This window comes from Crinia signifera, chromosome 2 (assembly GCF_055691185.1).
Source record: "Crinia signifera chromosome 2, ASM5569118v1, whole genome shotgun sequence".
NCBI classification, from domain to species: domain Eukaryota; kingdom Metazoa; phylum Chordata; class Amphibia; order Anura; family Myobatrachidae; genus Crinia; species Crinia signifera.
This window is the reverse complement of record NC_139218.1, coordinates 16,420,701-16,444,059: the sequence shown is the minus strand read 5'-3', so window position 1 is coordinate 16,444,059 and position 23,359 is coordinate 16,420,701. Positions and strand designations below refer to the sequence as shown.

General features: G+C 46.9%; 1 protein-coding gene across 1 annotated transcript in view; it reads left to right on the top strand.

Annotated features, from left to right (window-relative positions):
• BCL9 (BCL9 transcription coactivator) overlaps positions 1-23,359 on the top strand; it is a 177,299-nt gene that overhangs the window by 82,048 nt on the left and 71,892 nt on the right. The window contains exon 2 of the mRNA XM_083171638.1: positions 10,321-10,415. The gene's annotated coding sequence lies outside the window, so the exon portion shown is untranslated. The remainder of the gene's footprint in view (positions 1-10,320; positions 10,416-23,359) is intronic.

Below are 23,359 nucleotides of genomic sequence, written 5' to 3'. Positions count from 1 at the left end.
TTGAGCCATTTAACATTGTTCCCTATGGGAAATCGGGGGCATCGCGTCGGGACCATTTAATGCTTATTTAGCCGCATGCGACGCGACCGACGCGATTTTTTAACTTTTCAATGCATTTCAATGGGAAATCGGGTCCATCGCGTCAGGGGCCATCGCATACCACTATTAAGGGCACAAGATCAATGCGATTGTGGCCGTGCTAGGAAACAAGTACCGCAAATTGGTTTAAAATGCAGAAATTCATTGATTGATGGCTGACAATCTGTGGATCTGAGTGGCCGAGTACCTTAGGGCAGGTAGAGAAAGGCTCACTGAGAAGGATTAGGTTGAAAAGAGTGCAGAATTGGCGATGTTGCCCACAGCAACCAGTCTCTGTTTTTCTATAATTTTATAGAATGTACTTGATAAATTTGTCCTCCAATGCTAATTGGTTGGCATGGGTAACTTCTTAAATTTTTAGATGGTTTGATAAGGGAGAAGGGGTATACCTTGGAGGCGAACCGAGAAGACTGAGGGGTAGGTCAGATAGTGGAACACCGATTGAAGTGAGCAATTTATCAGAGCAATGGAGCACTGATTTGAGCGATGTACCAGAGCAATGGAGCACTGATTTGAGCGATGTACCCGAGCAATGGAGCACTGATTTGAGCCATGTACCAGAGCAATGGAGCACTGATTTGAGCCATGTACCAGAGCAATGGAGCACCGATTTGAGCGATGTACTAGAGCAAATGAGCACTGATTTGAGCGATGTACCAGAGCAATGGAGCACTGATTTGAGCCATGTACCAGAGCAATTAAGCACTGATTTGAGCGATGTACCAGAGCAATTGAGCACTGATTTGAGCAATGTACTAGAGCAATTGAGCACTGATTTGAGCAATGTACTAGAGCAATGGAGCACTGATTTGAGCGATATACTAGAGCAATCGAGCACTGATTTAAAATGGTCTTTCCTCTACCTCCCCCATGGCAGCCATTACATATGGGTTTTTCCCTGATTGGGTAGCTTTGGAAAGGAAAAAAAGACTCCTCCTGTATAAAAGGCTCCTCCTCCTTCCTGCTTGCGTCTTTTTTTCCTTTCCCTAAAAAACATGGGTAGCAGAAAGGTGGTGGCTTGCCCTGTGAAGTTTGGCTTAAATCTCCCCTCATTCCTTCCGGGGATATGGAGGGGAGAATGGGTACCTGAAAGGGCCCGGGTCTCACGAGCCGCATGCCGTCCTCAGGTGTGGGCGGCTACAGGCGGCGGCGTCCTAGGTGACTGAGGGAGCGGTCATCTGTCCGGGTCCATCAGACAGTGAAGCCGGGCGGACGTCGAGGACACTCGCAGCAACGGCGGCGGGTGAGAAGGCGTGCGCGCGCGGAGGCGCCGGAAGATGACGACGTACGCGTCAGCGTCACCGGCGTTGGAATGCGTGTCAGTGAGTAATGGACGTATGCACGCAGCGCGCGGCTGGATGACGCGGCCGGCTCCGGTTGGAGGGGGGCCGGCGCGCGGGTATATGAGCAGCAGCGCCAGGCAGCTATGCCACCAACGGAGCTCCCAGCTGAAGTGTGTAAGCGGCGGCAGACGGAGGTACTATCGAGCGAAGTACCACTGGAGGGTGAGTGTGCTCACGATGTGACTATTATACCTGTCTTGGCCGCTTGACACTAAGGTATCATGTCTTTTTAGACTAGACTACCTAAAAATGGAGGAGGAAAAGAGACAAGCCATACAAAAGTCGGGGTAAGCCACCATGAAAAGAGAGCAGGGAAGTTATAATGTGTATGTGTATAGTAATCAAGAGACTTGTTTTAACAGGTCTGACAGCAGTAAAGATAAAGCGGGGAAAGCCAGGCACAAGAAACAACATGTTGACAAATGCCTGATGTGTGACAAAAACTTGCCGGATAAACATGTGGGCAGTGTATGTGAAACGTGCAAAGTCCCTAGGATCCCATTGTCACAAATGTCCGGACTAGTGGACATGCTTAAAACAGCCCTTACCGGGACTTTTGTGACCCAGGAAGACCTGGTGAAAGCAACTGGGAAAAGGGGGCGCTCCCGCATGAGTGAGGGAGAGTCTGGAGAGGAACCAGGAATCTCTACAGCAGAGGCTTTAGAGGATACAGAGGACACACCAGTGGATAAAGCTGAGAGTGACTTCAGTGTGGATATGGTGGAGAATCTGTTAGCCCTGATAAATAAGGCGCTCAATATAGAGGAGGCCCCAGAGGAGCTTAAATTACAAGAATTACTGTTTAGAGACAAGAAAAAGAGGAATAAAATCTTTCCTTTATCTCAGCCTCTAACGGAGATGGTACTGGATGAATGGAAACATCCGGATAAAAGGACGGTGGTTCCGGCGAAAATGGGGAAGATGTACCCATTTCAGGCGGACCTCACTACAGCATGGGATGAGCTACCGAAAGTAGACGCAGCAATTGCGAGGCTTTCGAAAAAAACGACCCTCCCCTTGGAGGACGCAAATAACTTTAAAGACCCAATGGAACGGCGTATGGAACTGGGGCTAAGAAAGCAACACTTGATTGCAGGAGCAGCACTGAGGCCGGCAGCAGCTATGGCCATCACGTCTAGGGTGACGCGAGAATGGTGTAATCAGCTGGAGGCGGACATGCTGGACGGCATAAGGAGGTCGGAGCTGCTGAAAACTGTACAAAATGTGCAGTTGGCAATCGAGTTTATGTGTGAAGCCTCACTCGATGCAATGAGGCTAGCAGCGAGAGCCGGGGCGACAGCAGCAGTGACCAGGCGAGCACTATGGCTCAAACCATGGGCGGCCGATGTACAATCAAAGAATAAGTTGCTGACCCTTCCTTTTCAGGGGGACTACTTGTTTGGTACCCAGCTGGACCAGATCATTACAAAAATTTCCGGAGGCAAATCAGTGTGGCTGCCCCAAGAGAAACAAACTAGAAAGACGCCTGGGAATAGGAATTTTAAATTCCAGAGTCAAGAGTATCGTGAGGCGAGAAGCTACAGGCCAGGCAGAGGGTACAGAAGAGGTACCTGGCTTTCAAGGGCGAATTTTCGTGCCCAAAGAGGCAGAGACAGCAAGTTCGTCACAAAACAGAATATGCAATGACGCCGAACCCCAGGCAGTGGGGGCCAGGTTGCTCAAATTTCAGAGCACCTGGGAGGTATCCACTTCAGACAAGTGGGTACTGGAGATCATTCGACAGGGCTACAAGATAGAATTCAGAAAACGTCCAGGGTCGTTCTTCACAGAGTCCCCAATGCCAAGGGATCCGGTAGAAAAGGAGGCCTTGTTGTCCAGCCTAAAAGAGATGATACAGCAGAAAGTGGTGGTAGAAACACCACAGTCACAAATAAAAGAGGGCTGGTATTCGCGGTTCTTTGTGGTTCCAAAACCGTCAGGGGGATTCAGGACTATACTGGATCTAAGAAAACTGAATCAGCTAGTGGAAGTGAAGACGTTCAGGATGGAGTCGGTAAGAGGCATATTACCAGACCTCAAAAAGGACGCATACATGACCTCTATAGACCTCAAAGATGCGTACCTCCACGTGCCCGTTTGTGTCAGCCATCAGAAGTACCTGAGGTTTTCTATACAAGGGATAAGTTACCAGTTCAGGGCTCTACCATTTGGCCTGGCAACATCACCAAGGACATTCACCAAAGTATTGGTAGTATTGGTGGCAAAATTAAGACAAAAGGGCATAGTGATATGGCCGTACTTAGACGACTTACTAATCATGGCAGAAACAAAGGAGCTGGCAGTAAAACACACCGAGGAGGTGTTACAGTTCCTAACAAAGCACGGGTGGTTAATAAACAAAAACAAAAGTCAATTAGAACCGTCAAACAAGATAAAGTACTTGGGAGTGATTCTGGACACTCAGGCGCTCCGGGTCACTCTAACGCCGGAAAGACAAGAAAAATTAATTCAGTCAATAAAACCTTTACTAGGGAAATCAGTGACTACAGCAGAAGCATGTATGAAGGTGCTGGGACTGATGGCCTCGGCCTTGGAAACCCTACAGTGGGCAAGATTCCATACGAGAAAGCTGCAGAGGTGCTATCTGACGCAGTGGAATGGCAACAACAAGGATCTGACCCAGCGAATTCGGCTAACTCAAAGGGCGAAAGAAGATCTGAAGTGGTGGTCAGACAGAAACAGACTGCAGGCAGGAAGACTGTTTCATTTGCAAGACCAGGTGGTGATCACGACGGATGCAAGTGGGACCGGCTGGGGAGCAGTCTGCGAGGGTCAGGCGTCCCAAGGTGTCTGGTCGGCAGACGAGAGAAAAATGCATTCGAATCTCAAAGAGATGAGGGCAGTCATGTGTGCATGCAGAGCTTTTCAGGAAGTACTGAGAAACAAGGAACTGGTGGTCAGATCGGACAACCAAATAGTGGTGTCATATATAAACAGACAAGGAGGAACACGCAGTATAGGCATGATGCAGGAGGCCGAAAAACTGCTGACCTGGGCAGAGGTACAAACACTAAGTATAAAAGCAGTATACTTGGCGGGCAAGGACAACCAGGTGGCGGACGGCCTAAGCAGGACCCTGTGTTTATCAGGGGAATGGGGACTGAACAGAGAAGTCTTTGCGATGCTAGTGGAGAACTGGGGCAACCCGTGTGTCGACATTATGGCGTCGAGACAAAACAGGAAAGTAGAGAGGTACTTTTCAAGGTTCCAGGACCCACAGGCCGAGCAGTGGGACGCGCTAACAGCAACCTGGCCGAAGCAACTTCTCTATGCATTCCCACCGTTCCCAATAATCCCAAGGTTCCTAAGAAAGGTGCAAAGGGAGAAGGCAACCGTGATCGCAATCTTACCAAATTGGCCCAGGAGACCGTGGTTTCCCCAACTACTTCGTATGGCGATAGGGGGACCGGTGCAACTTCCAAGGAGGGCGGATCTGCTGATACAGGGCAAAGTGCAGCAGGATCAGCCAGCAGCCTGGAATCTGAAGGCATGGTTGTTGAAACCAGGACATTACTAAATAAGGGGTTCTCTAGTAGAGTGGTGGAAACGTTACTGAGAGCAAGAAAGAAAAATACATCGAAGGTGTATTACAAAACGTGGCTAAAGTACACATCATGGTGCAGGGACAACAATAGAAACCCGGAACAGATTCCAGTAATACTAGATTTTCTACAAGAAGGCCTAGATAAGAGACTGGCAGTTAGCACTCTGAAGGTGCAGGTGTCAGCACTGGCAGCAATGCTGGACAAAAATATAGCAGAGGATAGATATATCCAGAGGTTTTTTCAAGCAGCGAAAAAGATTAGGCCTAGGTTTCACCAGCCGTTAGCACCATGGGACTTGAACTTAGTACTCAATGCACTCACTAAGGACCCGTTTGAACCATTACAAGAAGTCTCGCTGAAAATACTTACCTGGAAAGTGGCTTTTCTAGTGGCCATAACATCGGCCAGAAGAGTATCAGAGATACAGGCCCTGTGGTCAGAGGAGCCATTCATGAATGAGTTTCAAGACAAAATAGTATTACGAACGAATCCACAATTCTTGCCCAAGGTGGTATCGAACTTTCACGTGAATCAGGAGATTATACTCCCGTCGTTTTGTGGCAATCCGAAAAACGATAAGGAAGCGCGATTGAACAAACTTGATGTAGTAAGGGCACTGACAATATATAAACAAAGAACGGAAGAGATCAGAAAAGAGAAAAACCTATTCATACTCACAGAGGGTAAAAACAAAGGGCAGAAGGCGTCAAAAATGACAATTGCTCGATGGATTCGATGTTGTATTCTAGAAGCCTATAAAGTGATGGAAGCAGAACCACCCAAAGGGTTGAAGGCGCATTCAACCCGAGCGATGGCAACTTCATGGGCAGAAAAGGGTGAAGCATCCATACTAGAACTGTGTAAGGCGGCAGGGTGGGCTTCGGTGCACACTTTCGCTAAACATTATAGGCTGGATGTGATGGCGTCAGCGGACGCAAAATTTGGACGTAAGGTATTGTCTGCAGTGTTAAAATATAAAAAAAAAAAAAAAAAAAGAGAAGGAAATCTTTATGTAAGGTTATGTTATAATTGGTTTGCCCAGCCCTGAAACGTGGAACTGCTTGGGTATTACCCATATGTAATGGCTGCCATGGGGGAGGTAGAGGAAATATCAGATTCTTACCTGATAATATGTTTTCCTCTACTCCACCATGGCAGCATAGTTCCCAACCCTGTATTTTTTGTGCAACTAACTGTTTGTGTTTGAGAGCTAGAAACAAAGACGCAAGCAGGAAGGAGGAGGAGCCTTTTATACAGGAGGAGTCTTTTTTTCCTTTCCAAAGCTACCCAATCAGGGAAAAACCCATATGTAATGGCTGCCATGGTGGAGTAGAGGAAAACATATTATCAGGTAAGAATCTGATATTTTGAGCTTTTATTTTCAATATTTCCCTGCTATATAGACATTTCAAATGATTCCATCATTTGTGACCACTTTAAAAACTTACTTGCCAATATTAATATTATAATCTTTTATTTACAGTATATGGCGCCACAAGGACGGCCATAGAAAGTGCAGTAACAGAAAAGTACAGAAACAGTATAAACACAGCAAGGAACAAAGTGACACGGTACAGAACCTTGCAGGACATAGACCAGGTTGATGAACGTTTGCTACACCAAAAAAGGATACTCATTGATCATCACAATATATCATGACAATATTGCCGGGGCAGCCAAGTGTTACTCCTGTGACTGTCCTGACTGATACACTACGACAGCCTATGTAATATATGTTCTAGTGAGAAGGGGCTAGCACACTTTCATTGGAAATGAAAGCTTATCTTTGAGATTTCAGTTCCACTAATACAAATGTATAAATGAATACAAATATTTATTTAACAGTAACTGAACATTTTTTTTAATGATTTATATAAAGAATAAAGAGGTCCATTCATCAACGAAATTTAGATATTTAAAATTTGCCGCATATGATAAATGGTGCACCAGCCAATAAGCACCTAAGTGTAGTATTGGCCCCTTATTCTGTTATTGCCATCCAGATTAAAACGACTGAGGTAAAATACTTTGGGCCCATTTATAAACTTTTTTTGCTATTTAAAACTCATTGCCTGTGATACAATGGGCTTCGGCTAATCCTCTCTAAACTGTCAGTTTTCAAACACATCAGTTTCTAACAGTTATTTGTTAAAAGAAATGTCAACTTGGAGCTGATTTGCCAGAGCACCATATAGCCGATGCAGCGAGTTTTAAATGGCTAAAACTCATCGAAAAATTGGCACCAAAGTATTTTTCTTCAATCATTTTACTCTGGTTGACAATAACCGAATAAGAAACTGATTTTATCTGAGTTTTAAAGGTTTTCAAACACATAGAAGGAGCTGAAGCACCATTTAGTATACACGGCGAGTTTAAAATGGCTAAAACCCTTTGATAAATCTGCCCCTATGTCTACAGAGGAATTTTTCGTTTTTGGACATAAACATTTAGGGGCTGATTCCGGATCGATCGTGGCGATCCAAATTCGGGTGCCGATGGGCAGGGTTTGCGCATGTGCACACCCCGGCACCGAATGGCGTCGGCAGGTTACAAAATTGCCGGTCCATTCGTTGCGGGGAGGGAGGGGCGGAAACAGAGCGGGAGAATGGGAAGGGCTAGCGTTTTGTGGGCGTCCCTATGAAAATGCTGGTCCTTCCCCTGGGAACGGGAGCGGGCTGATGTCACATGACTCAGTGCCTGCCCCCTCGTCAGAGGACTCCCATGGAAATAAAACGCCTAGCCAGTTACATGTATATTTTACTTGGTGCAAATATATTTTTAAAGAACGATATGGCTTCCATAATGTATCTAAGTCCGGTTTGTGCTCACAAACGAGTTTCCTTCTTATTACATTAATAATAATTCTCCTCAGCCCTTAGGTCGTTATCTCAGCAAAAGAGCTTGTGTATGTCTTTCCGCAGATGCAATAGAAGTTTAATTTGAAATTCCCGTAATTAGATAATGACCCGAGTGCTGCGGGTTCGTATATATATTAGACCATGAATTCGCAATAAATTCTGCTAATTAATAACTTTTTAATTCATCGGCAATGTGAGCGCTCGTATAAACGGTGCTGGGATATATTATTCTTATTAGTATTTAGTGATGTTATCCGCACTGGTTTGGTTCCGGGTGATGATCCGGTCAAAACTTAACCCATTTTGCTGTACCCTCCTCTGCGTAGGGGCAATATATGGGCCATGGGGTCTAAATTTAGTGGCAGGCTGTGTCCGGTGGACTTGCAAGGCTGCAGATTTCACAGCCTTGCGAGTCAACCAGAATAAGGACCTATGTGAATGGATTGGCACTGTGTATGACATAAATGTTATTATTTATAAAGCCTGGGCTCCCAGAGAGACTGGCGCAACAGATATTCTAGAACGTCTGATATGGGGAATACTGTTTGCTGCCACTGATTGAAGCACCACATGGATAGGACGAGCTGAACCTGCAATTGATTGCTATGGATCTCCCACTGAGACGCACAGAAGCTGCGAGCAGTTAGCACTTCAGAACACAGATAGAAAACATTGCATCCTCTTCAATTTGCAGACAGGGAAACTGATCCTCTTTACTCCATCAATTCCTCTCTCTATAAACACTGGGGCCATTGTGCCGCGTTCTGCCGGGACTGTGCTAATACCACACTCGCACTGCTCTACACTCATTACTGAAGATTAGGAGAACTCGGCTGCACAGTCAGTTGGGTATAGGCCGGAGAGCGGAGAGATTTCTACATGGCAGAATGCCCGGGGCTGGGACGGGGCTGCATTAAATACTCTGTGCTCTCCTGTCCATGTGCCACTTTCCCAAATTTATCACCAGAAAGATGGCACCGTGGCACAAGCGTAGGGACACATACATCAGGTGGACGGTGAAAAGGTCGACATCAGCCTTTCTCTCCTTTTTTGGGGGGCCCGATTTTCGACATAAGTCGACATGGACACCATATCGGTCTACCACATCCCCCCGCATGACTCGCTGCGCTCGTCACACTTTTAGATTCTCCCTCCACACCCTAGTGGATGGTAGGGTATAAAATACCACCTGATGGCTCAGAAAAAAACGTGAAAAACTAATGTCAACTTTATGTCAACCTAAGCCGTGTCGACCTTTAGTGGTTGACCTAATGTATGTCGACCGTCCTCCTCTAGTGGGGAGGGTTAGGCTACTGGAAGGAAGGGTTGGGGGGGGGGGGGGTAATTAGACTGACCTGACCCCATCGGTATTCCTTCCTTCGGGATGACGGCGTCGGTATTCTGTCCGTATTTATCCCTTCAAAACAACTAGCTGTAATTGTCAGAGGTGCTTCAAAGACGTATTGACCAAGTCAGACGCAATGAATACCTGTTTTTTTTTTTTTTTTTTTTGTCTTTTTATTAGTATATTGCTTTATGGTCACCTATTGTCCTGTGCGTGGAGGATGTGGGGCTCACAATAAAAATTCCAGGCTGTAAAGGTGCCCATACACTTATGCAAGGTATCGCATTCCTCCCGTGCATGTGATTCCCCGCCAGCTGTCTCTGATTCCACTCCGAGCCGGTGCGCACATGACCGGGAATTGGATCTAAATGGGAGGATAGGCACTTGCAATTTTACCTTTTTTTTTTTTACCCGGTTTCTCAGCCTGATGCGTCGGAATCGGGTTTTAAGTGCCCAAATCATATCATCTATATATATATGTCTAGTGTCCGTGAGTCTCCGAAACACTGCCCTCTGCTGGCATCGCTTTCTCACACATGCACAAACAGAGAAGGTAGCAGACTAGCTTTCGAAGCTTTTGCTTCGAGCAGCCTTACTAGTAAGTGTATAATGGTCTTAAAATCCCTCAATGTGTAAATAAACTGGGATGGGGGCTGACGTCTATCTATCTATCTATCTATCTATCTATCTATCTATCCATCTTCCAGTCTAAATGATTTATTGTCTGTTCCCACAATGTATTGCCTGGTGTGCTGCACAAGTTAAGAGCCTCTCCAGGCACTGGTCTGTCTCATTGTTCGACACAAAGGACCCCATAACTTCTCCCGTGCTTCCTTTGTGCACCCCTTATGCCTTCGCAGTGCATCTGTACAGAGCATTCAGCTCAGCGTACACACTCACTGATGGTCTAGGGCCTAAGGATCTTGTCCATGTTTAACTCGCTTGAAAATAAATCTCTTTGCCTGGACAAGTCCTTCATTGGGGTGTCAGAGACACGAGGGATGAAAAGGGACATTTACTGTACATGGTAAAAATGTAATGCACCAACATTCTTCTCCCCTCTATGTAATACCCCTGCTTTACTCACATTATCCTATTCTGTGTTGTAGGAGACGTAGAAGACTCTGGTTAGGAATTTAAACCTGGATATAACTGACAATGGCTCCTGTCTTCCTGTGTTGAAAGGACTGGAGAACTGCGACTGGTGAGTCCTTATGTTTCTATTACAGTCAAAACTCGGACGGAGTATAAAGGGTGCCGGGACTATTATACTGAAAGTTTTATTTATCAATTCATTCTTTCATTGTTCTTAGCTGAAATAATAATGTGTAGCCCTTATATGAATTTCGGTACGTCGGGCCAGATTCTGGGGATGCCCAGCTTTTTCCTTGGCGCACCGTTTTCGGGAATCGGGCCCTTATTACTAACCAAAAGTTGCTGCCTTATGGTTTAAATATAGCACTTAAATGTGTAATCTTGTATGCAGTTCCAGGGGTTATCGACATAGCAGTAGACCGTGTAGGAGTCTGTACAGGCCCAGAATATAGGGTTCAGTTGTTTTGTTTGTTTGATATGTTACTAACAGCTCCCACAAATCATTTATTTCAGCAAAAAGGTAGAAGAAAAAGGTGATGACAATGATTTGCAGATTGTATCGTAAATGAGAAATGAATGTGAAAAACATGGCATGTGACTGTCTTTGAAGTTATTTGGGAACAGCAAGGGGGCTGATTCAGCTCAGGACAATATTCTGTTGATATTCTGCTGTGCACATATTTGTCAGTTATGGAATTTGAGCATTGTATGTTTGTCCTCTATCGCCGTGTATCCCAACCTTGGTCCTAAAGGCAGACTAACAGTCCAGGTTATAAGGATATCCATGTTTGAGCACAGATGGTCAAATCAAATGAAAATACTTGAAGTACTTTAAGTACTTTAAGTATGGCATTTGAGCATTGTGTGTTTGTCCTCTATCGCCGTGTATCCCAACCTTGGTCCTAAAGGCAGACTAACAGTCCAGGTTATAAGGATATCCATGTTTGAGCACAGATGGTCAAATCAAATGAAAATACTTGAAGTACTTTAGTAATTGAAGCACCTGTGCTCAAAATGGCATATAAGGTGTAATGAAGAACATGCAGGATTGCTGTTCGTGATATGGCATTCTGGAATGACAGGAGCTGTAACGCCCCCGAAATCAGGGCTACCTATATATTGACTATTATTATTATTAGTAATATGCCAAAGTATTTCATTGGTCATAACTTGGTACTAATCTTTGTTTGAGAAGTCTTATCTATATATATATAAAAGGCTAACTACTCCTCACCTCTATGAGGGGAAACACCGCCAGTGACCACTAGGGGCCACTCGGCGGAATAAGATGTCATAACAGAAAGCAAAAGCAATTTTTGCAGGGACACTGATCTGGATATGGAGAGAGGGAGCTGTGAAGACAGATTGGAGGTAGGAGCAGGTAGAGACTGGGGGGTTGTGTGCTAAAAACAGTCACAGCTCAAAGTGAAAGCAAAAACGGTCACAGCTCAAAGTACAGTACATTACAGACGCTGTCATTTTGACAGGCTTTTAACTCGTTTGCATATAATAGAATGGGCGTGGATTATGAGGTTGACTGTAATTGGGTCAAAGTTGCATAGGTCGACTGGGTCAAAAGGTGGACAGGGTTATTTATGTTCACATGGAAACGGTAGACCATTAAAAAGGTCCACACGTTCAAAAAGTTGGAAAGAGTCGACACAAATAAGGGTGACAATTTTTTGGGGGGTGACTTTTTCAAAATGTAGCCACAATTAATGCACCATAAATAAAAAAGATGAAAAACGTGCGTCAACTATGTTGACGTGTATGTGTGTCGACCATTTCAAGTTGTTGACCTTTTGTACTCGTCGAGCTTTAACATGCAGACGTCTTAACCATGTTGAGCCTATTGACTTACAAAGTATTTACCGTCTGCTTGCCAATGGAATACCGATCTGCCGCAATAGGACAGTGTCTGCTTGGTAATTGTCATCCTGTTTAGTTTTCCTGCTGGAGGTTTCGGGTTTTCCACATCTGCCTTGTACAAGATTGCTTACAAGTGGCAGACTGTTCTCGCCCTGCCTCCAGTTTGTACAGCCGCCCTCACTGAGCTCACAGAGAGACGGATAAATGGTCCTTGAGATCTTCCAGAAAACAGAGCATGGAGTTTGTGTTTCCAGATGGAGGGCTCTTCAGCCAGCACCACACTATACAGAGCAGTTATGTGATCAGGTCCCTCTGTGTCTCACCCACGCTGATTCCCATACAAGAGGGATGACAATGAGCCGGCCCGGTCTTCAGAGGATGGGTCACAAGAGTGTCAATGGTTTTACATTCTAAATCGTAATAATTATAGGAGAGGAATGGGGGCAGTTTGGTGCTTTCAGTACCCCCAAGAGGGAACAGTTTATCCTGCAGTGGAAATGGATTTGAAGTATTGAGATTAAACTGGATTTTGTATAGATACATTGGTGCAAAAAAGAAACTGCTCTAAATGCAAATTCCCGCGCACAGACAGGTGCGGAGTCATTTGCTAAGGGAGACGTCTGCGCCTTTGGGTTTTACATATTCAATTGTTGTTAATAAGATGATTTTCAAACAATGTTATTCATTTGTCTGCGTTTGCAAAGAACTGTAAAACTCTGTTGCATGAAAACAATGTAAAAAACAATCGTCCTGGCTGCCTGCCATATTCTGTTGTCATGGTTAGAGTTGGGGGAGGGGGCAATTTCCAGCACTCACAGAGCGTGGGAAATGCATGATTCACCAATCACGGCCAATAAATGATCGATCCTTGTGAGTTGATATTTTTAACATGCAGGATTTTGCTGATTCCTCTGCGAATCGTCAATGTCCGCCAAATAGCGGATTTGATCAGCAGAAGAGGGAATGGCCCAAGACTTATTTGATATATAATGTTAAAGTGAAGTATTCCTGCTTAGAATGTAAGCTCTCGTGAGCAGGGACCTCTTCCCTCATGTGCTTTTCCTATTTAAACCATTTTCGATGGCACCAAATCCTTCAGTTTTCTAACACCCTGATTCTTATTTTAATGTTGCCTGCTGATGCAGCTGTGGTTATGTCCCCTGTTGTCCTCTGCCCCCCTGATACTTATGTCAGTGTCCTCTGCTGATGCAGCTATGGTTGTGTGCCCTGTACTTGTCCTCTATTGTATACAGCTGTAAGTCACTGTCTCCTGGGTTATGTACTCTGTAATAGGGCGCTGCTGATCCCTTGTTCTCTGCCCCCTGATACTTATGTCAGTGAACTCTGCTGATGCAGCTATGGTTATATGCCCTGTACTAGTCCTCTATTGTATACACCTGTCAGTCACTGTCTCCTGGGTTATATAGTCTGTAATAGGGTGCTGCGGATCCCTTGTTCTCTGCCCCCTGATACTTATGTCAGTGTCCTCTGCTGATGCAGCTATGGTTATGTGCCCTGTACCTGTCCTCTATTGTATACAGCTGTAAGTCACTGTCTCCTGGGTTATATACTCTGTAACAGGGCACTGCGGATCCCTTGTTCTCTGCCCTGATACTTATGTCAGTGTCCTCTGCTGATGCAGCTATGGTTATGTGCCCTATACTTGTCCTCTATTGTATCCAGCTGTAAGTCACTGTCTCCTGGGTTATATACTCTGTAACAGGGCGCTGCGGATCCCTTGTTCTCTGCCCCCCTGATACTTATGTCAGTGTCCCCTGCTGATGCAGCTATGGTTATGTGCCCTGTACTTGTCCTCTATTGTATCCAGCTGTAAGTCACTGTCTCCTGGGTTATGTACTCTGTAACAGGGCACTGTGGATCCCTTGTTCTCTGCCCCCTGATACTTATGTCAGTGCCGCCTGCTGATGCAGCTGTGGTTATGTGCCCTATACTTGTCCTCTATTGTATCCAGCTGTAAGTCACTGTTTCGTTGTTTATGTACTCTGTAATTGGGCGCTGCAAATCCCTTGTGGCGCCATAGTAAAGGATAATAATAATATTTTGTAATAATAATTTGTAACCAAGTGAAATAAAGCCAGCAAGTTATTAAAAACTATATATACCGGTATATATTTGTTGCAAGGTGGCATTGTGGTAATATAAATCACTTGAAGAGATCTACAGTTGTCCATAGTGTCCTCCACTGTTGTCAACAACAGTTTCCATTTGAAGAACAGGATTCTGTAAAGCAGAAGTTATCATGTCAGGTGGAATAGCCAGCATATTACTTTTGATGTTGTCTTTCAAGTAATGACCTACTTCCCGATGCAGCTGGTTCTTCAAAAAACCTAGAACCAATTAAGCTGAGGTCCAGAGATCGGGATGACCATGGTATCTGAATGTAGTGGCTGATAACCTGTTCTTATTAGTGTTCCCTTAGCAATTGAATCCATCTAAATCCATTACTCTCCACCAACATGTTTTGACTACTTACAACAGAAAATATTGCAGCAAAATGCTCATGTATCATGTACTGTATGAATAAGAGACAATGATGATTTTTACAATCATATCCGGCAGGTTTACTGGCTAATAATCCTATATCCTGAATGGGTATAAATAAACCTTGTTGTACATTATACCTTTAGAACAGGGTTGCCGACTTTTGTAATCTCCTCTGCGGAAGAAACCCGGAGTGGAGACTTTCAGCAAGAGTTTGGGGGCGGGGCTTGAGCGTGACATCATTAAACCCCGCCCCCATGCTGGAAAATGACCCGGTTTGTCGATCTCTGCGGAGGGGGCGGGGCTAAATGACGCGATTATGACACCCCCTCACCAGAGATCGGCAAATCAGGCTATTTAAATGCCGTGGTCAGGGGGGTGGAAGCCGCAACCAGGGGGGGGGGGGGGGTGAGTGACTGGGGGTCCCCCAGAATCTGGGAGGGTTGCCCACCTTTCCGGGGGGCTGGTAGGGGGACCCGATTTTCGGGACCCTCACGGCCATTCCGGGAGGGTAGGCAACCCTGCTTTAGAATATAAAATATAATGTATTCATCTCTCCTGTATATTATATGAACATTCGGCTACAAAAAGACGTTCTCTGACTGTGTGCAAATGTTATGTAGGGTTCACATCATAACGATCATTATCGTGCGCAGATCGTGAGGCGATCATACGATGGTGGCACGATCTGTTGGAGCTCACAATCTCCCCAGATCCGATCACGATCTGCACCCAGTTGAAGGGATCGTTTTACAATCCGGACTGCAGCAGGTAGGATCTGCAAAACGGCCAAACGACCAGTGGGGACGCGCATCGGATCGGATCTAAATCCCCATCGATGGAGCATAGCGGCGGCCACATCACCCCCCCCCCCCTTGGGTACCAGTCATTATTGGAAAATAACCCCCTGTGACAGGAGCCAGCTGCTGTGTCTAATATTACAGAGCACAGTAGCTGCCACTCTTCTGGTGACACCAGGAATGGGCCGCACCCCTGTCACCGGAGGTGATGCATACAGCATCTAATCACCACTGCTCTGCTAAATGACGGGACTCCCAACTGCCCCCCCTCCCCCCACTGCGTGACACTGTGGCCCATGGGTGGAATCGTGGGACAGTCCAGAAAATCAAGACATTTGGGTGGTACGCAATGCACATGCCCAGACCATGTACAGATGGAAATGTACAGTATACTTGGGGCCAAATGTCCTGCTCTGGGGACAATGACAGGTGTTAAGTACAACGGGGGTTAGATGCCTGTCAAACCGTAGCGCAGGTGTCCGAAGGCCAACTCAGGGAGGACTCCTCCCATGGAGCAGAAGGCAAGCCTGGATTTGCTGTGTAAATGATTGCTGCCACTCAGTGGTGCAAGTAAAAAAAATGTCATAGTGGTACTGTCATGCGCGCCGAAGGCGCGCGTCGAAAATGGGCGTGGCCATGGGCATGGCCATATGACACTAGGGGGAGTGGCTACTAGACAAAGCATAAGAACATGAACAGATAAACTACAGAGATATTGCGTGCCTAACGAGCGCGGACAAAATTTACACAGTAATGCCTGTTACGCGTCACACACCCAATACATATTACCCATGCCATAATGCCCATTGTGCCACTGCCGCACAACTGATGATGTTCATTACTAATATGCCCCCACAGTGCCAGATATGCCGCCACAGTGCCACACATACAGTATATGCCCCCACACTGCTAGGTATGCCCCCAGTGGCAGATATGCCACCACAGGGCCACACATATGCCCCTACAGTGCCACACATATGCCCCCACAGTGCTATGTATACCACCAGTGCCAGATATGCCCCCACAGTGCCACACATATGCCCCTACATGCCACACATATGCCCCCACAGTGCTAAGTATGCCCCCCAGTGCCATATATGCCCCCACAGTGCCAGATAGCGTAGTTACATTAATTTACATCCATCCAGGCTGGCTCAAGACTTCTGTGACTGAGCAGCAGCTGCAGCCCCCAGCCATCGTTGAGACAGAGGAGACAGAGGAGTGTAAGAGGAGGGAACTTACATTAATTTACATCTATGCAGCCTACCAGCACTGGGCGCCCTGTCATGTGACGCCGTCCTCCCGGAGACAGTGGCGGCTGCTGCCAGAGTATGCCACGGCTGACTCCCCTCCACGGTCCTGAGTCAGGCTGTGCAGCGCCGCAGCCATGTTCTCCTCCTCCTCTTCTGCCGCCGCAGTCACTACCGCGGCTTTGGAGACTCCCGGGACCCGTCCTGTGCGCACGCGATCCTGCGCATGCGCAGTGATAGCTTTCTGTATTGTGTCTTATGGCGGTACGGGGTACCGGCAGAATATATCTTAGCGGTACGCCGTACCACCCCGTACCGTCACACTTACAGGCCTGCTGCCACTTGAATTTGAAGGGGGTGGGTGAGACGTGGGGTGGGTCTGGCTTGTGAATTCACGACGCAGTGGACATCATGATGTCAGCTTGCCTGCACACAGCTCCTCTTCTCTAAGCCTGCAGCCGTCTCTGGGCAGTCAGTGGCGGATGATTGGCCCGGGCGGGTCAATCATCCGTTACTGCCTGCCCAGCATAGTTAAAAGTGTACTGGTGAATGCCCTGGTCCCCCCACCAAACCAGTCTGAGGCTGATTGCTGCTTTAAAAAAAAATCCCAGACCTGCACTTGAGTCCTTCACATCCAGAACTCCTAGGCTTTTACATTTAGGCCCAGGTGTCTTCACGGTGAATTGATCTAACTAACCAGCGTTGTAAGGCGCGTGCTATAGAGGCAACCATTGCAATTCCAATTACATCGATTTTTGCCAACCAATAGTTTCCAATGGCCCTCTCTACTCTTTCCCGGAGATCCGGCAGAAGTCCCAAAGACTTGGAAGTCTCCAGGCCAGGCTACTGCACACCGATCCTGACACAAACGTGGATGGTTAAAACTCAGTAGTGGGTTTCTTAGTAGTGTAATGCGTATATGATTTACCCGCCAACATTGTAAAAATATCATTAGCTAAGAAACAGAGAGCCTGGAACCGTGGCTGAAATCTAATCCATCTGTGCGAGACACCGTATTCACAGCCTCACCTTAGCTGACCCCGCAGCGCAATCTACATGGAATTAGAAGTTGTTTCAATTCCAATTAGACCTGACATATTTTTTTTTTTTTTAAAAAGAACGTCATCCAACTCTCCAGTTCTTTACATTTTTAATCTGACCTGTCGGAAATACAAATTTTTATTCCTCCCAGAGTATAATGGTTACTTCTCATCAATACAAAAAAATAACTGTATCTGTAGGGGCGTGTAGGTGGAACCGAGAATTCGGTACACCATGCCTTAAGTTGCCTGTACATGGGTCCATTTTGGCCTGTTTTAAACCGATTCCGACGGATCTGGCTGACGGATTCGGTGAAAAGTGGCCATATTAGACCTGTGTTGACATCTGATCTGAGATCTGTCGCATTTGATCCTGCTGTCTGGCAAGTGGCTCACAGGGATGGAATGGCAATACCCTGCTCCGAGAAGTCGGCTACCTTTTTAGGGTTCATCGAGAAGACCAATATGAGGTGATAAAAAAAACAGAATATCCTCCCTGCATCTTTCTACCCTGACGGTAAAATCCTACGATTCACAGGTGTACCTGGAGGGGGAGGGGCCAAAGTGACAGTTAACCACGACCACTCTGCGTACACCCGCAAATCGTGGGATTTATTTATTTATTTTTTGCAATGGGGGTGGGGATTGATGATGTTGGGCTCATTCCCACCCATTAATGGCAGCTGAAAGTCTCCTCTCTGGGCTTCTTCAGGAGACATTGAATGTCGGTAAGAATGACGGGATTGCATACGATACTTCACATGCAGAAGGGAAAGCATGCGATATATCAAGGCTCAAGGGGCATTCAGAGAGCAGCAGCACGTTGCGAGGCGCCTGCGGCCGCTGATAGTGACCGAGAGGACTCGGGTCGCTGAACCAGGCGCTGTGCGCTTTTCAGCAGCCGGGGGAAGAATGGAGAAGTGTATAAAGTACTTCTGATATCACAAAGCAGCATTTGCATCGAAGTAGCAGTAAAATTGGGTGTATTACAGACGAAGAAGAGGCTATAGGAGATTGTGAAGTACGAAGTGGCTGCGCTGGATGCCAGACATTCCTGCCTGGCTGATGTCAGACTGCACATATTTCCCAGGCTGTGGTCAGAGCAGGGAGGTTCAGACGCTGCTGCCGCTGCTGATCGCATATTTGCAGAGTTTGGATAACCCTAAGATTTCAGGAAGCCCCAAAACGTCTCCGCTACCAGGAAAAAGTGGGGTGCTGATGTTTCTTCAACCTGAATTTGAATTTAAATGGACAGTTTAGTTTTATCTTCCACCTAGCATTAGAAATGCACCCTGTGCTAGGGTTGGCCATTGACCATCGATGATTCAAAATCATCGATGGTTTATGGCCGTTGAAGAATAGTTTTGCCATCGATGGGGTGGCTTCCCACCATCAATGTCAAGCTTAAACTAATAGTTTCATTTTTCCTTTTTTTCCCAAGGGGCCGAGACACTGAGCTTAGCTCCGCCTCTGACACCCGTGAAGCCCATCCCCTGTGTTTTGATTGGCCCACAGGTCAAACAGTCAAAGAAAATGGACCAGTTGCACTATTGCCATCGATGGCAAATACAACGATGGCCATCCGTGCGCTGTGCATCTTCAGATAAACTGTAATCCCCAAATAAGGTGCTTATTGCACCTGGTGGTCTATTATAAAGTTCAATATTTATCACTGTGCCCCTACATAACCCACAACATTAACTATTTTGTATCACACAGGTTTCAGTGGGTGGCGGATATCATTACTATTATCATTATTATAAAATCTTGGGTTTTTGTGTGAGACCCACTGTGACACTACTCCACAGACCCTGAAATCCCCAGCTTGGCCATACATGAGTTGGTTTTTCCAGTTTTTAGGCAGAATCATCACAAGGGGACGGTTTATAGGCACACAATAATGAGGTCATGCAAAGGCGGGGACAGCCCAGAAATGGGCCGGGTGTGGTTTACAATTGTAAATAATTTACATTCCATGTTAGGAACACAATAATACCATATACCACTAAAAATACCAAACCAGTTTTCCGTTTCAAACACTTTTTTATTCAAAGTAGTTTGTTCAAGTAGTAAAACATGTGTGGAAGTCCTTATTTTAACCATACTCAGCCTTTCGCGGGACCAGCCCAGTTTTTATAGGAAGGTCCTGCGTCCCGTCCGGAGGGGGGGGGGTCAGTTGGGCTGAGCAGAGCAGTGGGTCTATTTATGGGAGACAGAGGATCAGAGGCATGGTCAGCAGCTACCGCATCGCCATAGTGACAAATTCAGGGCGTGGCTTTGCGATCTAGGCTCTTTTTGGACCATGCATGGCGGGCCGTGCCGGAGTCCCGACTGGGGATGTCTAACAGTTGGGAGGTGTGCTAAAACATTTATCTGTATGTTGGTATATAAAGATTGTTGTATCAGGGTACAGGACAATGAAAAATTATTAGGGTGACATGGATGAAGCCTTCGTGGGGGGGGGGGGGGGCTGGTCACTTTAGACAGGGTGGCACCCTCCCATTTTCATTACAGGCTGCAAACTGCACAGGAGAATATTACACTGTCAAAACACAGATTTGGCCATAGATAGAGTGAGGACCAGGGGTACTGACCCCCCCCTTAATCCGGCCCTGCAGGGACCTAGGATTTTAGGTGCCATTGAAAGGAGTATGGAGTAAAACAAATAGTCTGAGAGGTAAAACCCCATGAGGAGAGAGGGCCCTGCACACAGTAGATTCTATACATTCTATAGGGGAGGGGCAGACAGACGGGTGACGCAGAAGGGAGCATAAACAGAAGGTAAGGTTGAGCGTTGGCTGGGATACCTGGGTACTTTTCAGGGGCGTGGCCTAATCACAGGCAGTATGGTCATGTACCCTTACAGAAAGGCTCGCACTCTAAGCACCACCTTGTCCACACTGCAGCCACTGGAGGCCACAGCTTCTGTTGGAAATGGAGAGAGCCGGCAGCATATAAATTAAATATATCTGCTGGGGAACATGCCACAAATATCATTTAATAAACTAAATGACCAGTGTAGGTGGCAAAGATGTAGGTGCCCGGAGATTGCATCGGCCACCTCCGCTCTTGAACCTCCCGTGCCCCACAGTGTTACAGAGTTTACATATGGGGACGGAGAGGGCCCTCACAGGAGGAGGGATCCTAAAAGATCCCTTTTCACAACTCAGAACTCTTTCCCATAGGAAAGAGCTGAGCTCTGGGGACTAACACCAGCAGTTCCCCCTGTCACGTTCCATATTTGATATACCTGTATTATTAGAGCTTGACAAATTGGAAAAGTAGTAGTGCCCTAGGCTAGGGTATGGGGACCCCATTCCAATTCGGGGATGAGCAGTAAGCACCAGGGGCGTAACTAGATATTCGTAGGCCCCATAGCAAAAGTTTGTAAGGGCCCCCTATTTTGCAACTGATGGTGATAAATGTATGTACAACATATTACTTAGACAGTAAAGATGGGCCCCCTTCAGCTCTGGGCCCCATAGCAGCCGCACCCCTTGCACCTATGGCAGTTATGCCCTTGGTAAGCATGTGATCTCGGTGAAGTCTCCTGAATTAACCCTTTAAATGAATGAAGCCTTGCTTTCATCTCCGAATAAGCCCCAATGTGTTATTTATTTATTAACCGTTTCTTATATAGCGCACACATATTCCGCAGCGCTTTACAGAGAATATTAGAACATTCACATCAGTTCCTGCCCCAGTGGAGCTTACACTCTATATTCCCTACCACATGTACACGCACACACAGACATTCTAGGGTTAATTTTGTTGGGAGCCAATTGACCTAACACAAGCACGGGGAGAATATACAAACTCCACACAGTTATGGCCATGGTGGGAATGGAACCCATGACCTCAGCGCTGTGAGGCTGTAATGCTAACCATTACACCATCCGTACTGCCCTGTATATATAACACATGGTGGGAATGGAACCCATGACCTCAGCGCTGTGAGGCAGTAATATAACCATTACACCATCCGTACTGCCCCGTATATATAACACATGGTGGGGATAGAACCCATGACCTCAGCGCTGTGAGGCTGTAATGCTAACCATAGTATCACTGTAGCTGCTCCAGATTAACAAGACAAGCGATGGCTCCTAGTATATACTGTACGTTCCCACCCACATCCCCTTTATAATATAAGCTATTTAAAGCAGGGCCCGCTCTCCCTTTGTTTTCTCTATGTAATTATGTACTTGACGGGTTGTAATTATTATACGTTGATATGGGAACTTGTACATATCTAATTTATTCACCTTGTACCAACATAATATTGCTATAAGTATATAGATAGTATGTTCTATCCCTTTACATGGTGGGATGGGTATTAATGAACTCCTGTGGCTTCTTATAAGTAACATATGCTAATAACAGCTGGAGGTGACCAGTCTTAGTGGTAGAGGGACAGCAGCAGCTGGTGACCAGTCTCAGTGGTAGAGGGATAGCAGCAGCAGCTGGAGGTGACCAGTGTCAGTGGTAGAGGGACAGCAGCAGCAGCTGGAAGTGACCAGTGTCAGTGGTAGAGGGACAGCGGCAGCTGGTTACCAGTCTCAGTGGTAGAGGGACAGCAGCAGCTGGTGACCAGTCTCAGTGGTAGAGGGACAGCAGCAGCAGCTGGAGGTGACCAGTCTCAGTGGTAGAGGGACAGCAGCAGCTGGAGGTGACCAGTCTCAGTGGTAGAGGGACAGCAGCAGCTGGTGACCAGTCTCAGTGGTAGAGGGACAGCAGCAGCTGGAGGTGACCAGTCTCAGTGGTAGAGGGACAGCAGCAGCTGGAGGTGACCAGTCTCAGTGGTAGAGGGATAGCAGCAGCAGCTGGAGGTGACCAGTCTCAGTGGTAGAGGGACAGCAGCAGCTGGAGGTGGCCAGTCTCAGTGGTAGAGGGATAGCAGCAGCAGCAGCTGGAGGTGACCAGTCTCAGTGGTAGAGGGATAGCAGCAGCAGCTGGAGGTGACCAGTCTCAGTGGTAGAGGGATAGCAGCAGCAGCTGGAGGTGACCAGTCTCAGTGGTAGAGGGATAGCAGCAGCAGCTGGAAGTGACCAGTGTCAGTGGTAGAGGAACAGCAGCAGCTGGAGGTGACCAGTCTCCGTGGTAGAGGGACAGCAGCAGCTGGTGACCAGTCTCAGTGGTAGAGGGACAGCAGCAGCTGGAGGTGACCAGTCTCAGTGGTAGAGGGACAGCAGCAGCAGCTGGAGGTGACCAGTGTCAGTGGTAGAGGGACAGCAGCAGCTGGTGACCAGTCTCAGTGGTAGAGGGATAGCAGCAGCAGCTGGAGGTGACCAGTCTCAGTGGTAGAGGGATAGCAGCAGCAGCTGGAGGTGACCAGTGTCAGTGGTAGAGGGACAGCAGCAGCAGCTGGAAGTGACCAGTGTCAGTGGTAGAGGGACAGCAGCAGCTGGAGGTGACCAGTCTCAGTGGTAGAGGGATAGCAGCAGCTGGTGACCAGTCTCAGTGGTAGAGGGACAGCAGCAGCTGGTGACCAGTCTCAGTGGTAGAGGGATAGCAGCAGCAGCTGGAGGTGACCAGTCTCAGTGGTAGAGGGATAGCAGCAGCAGCTGGAAGTGACCAGTGTCAGTGGTAGAG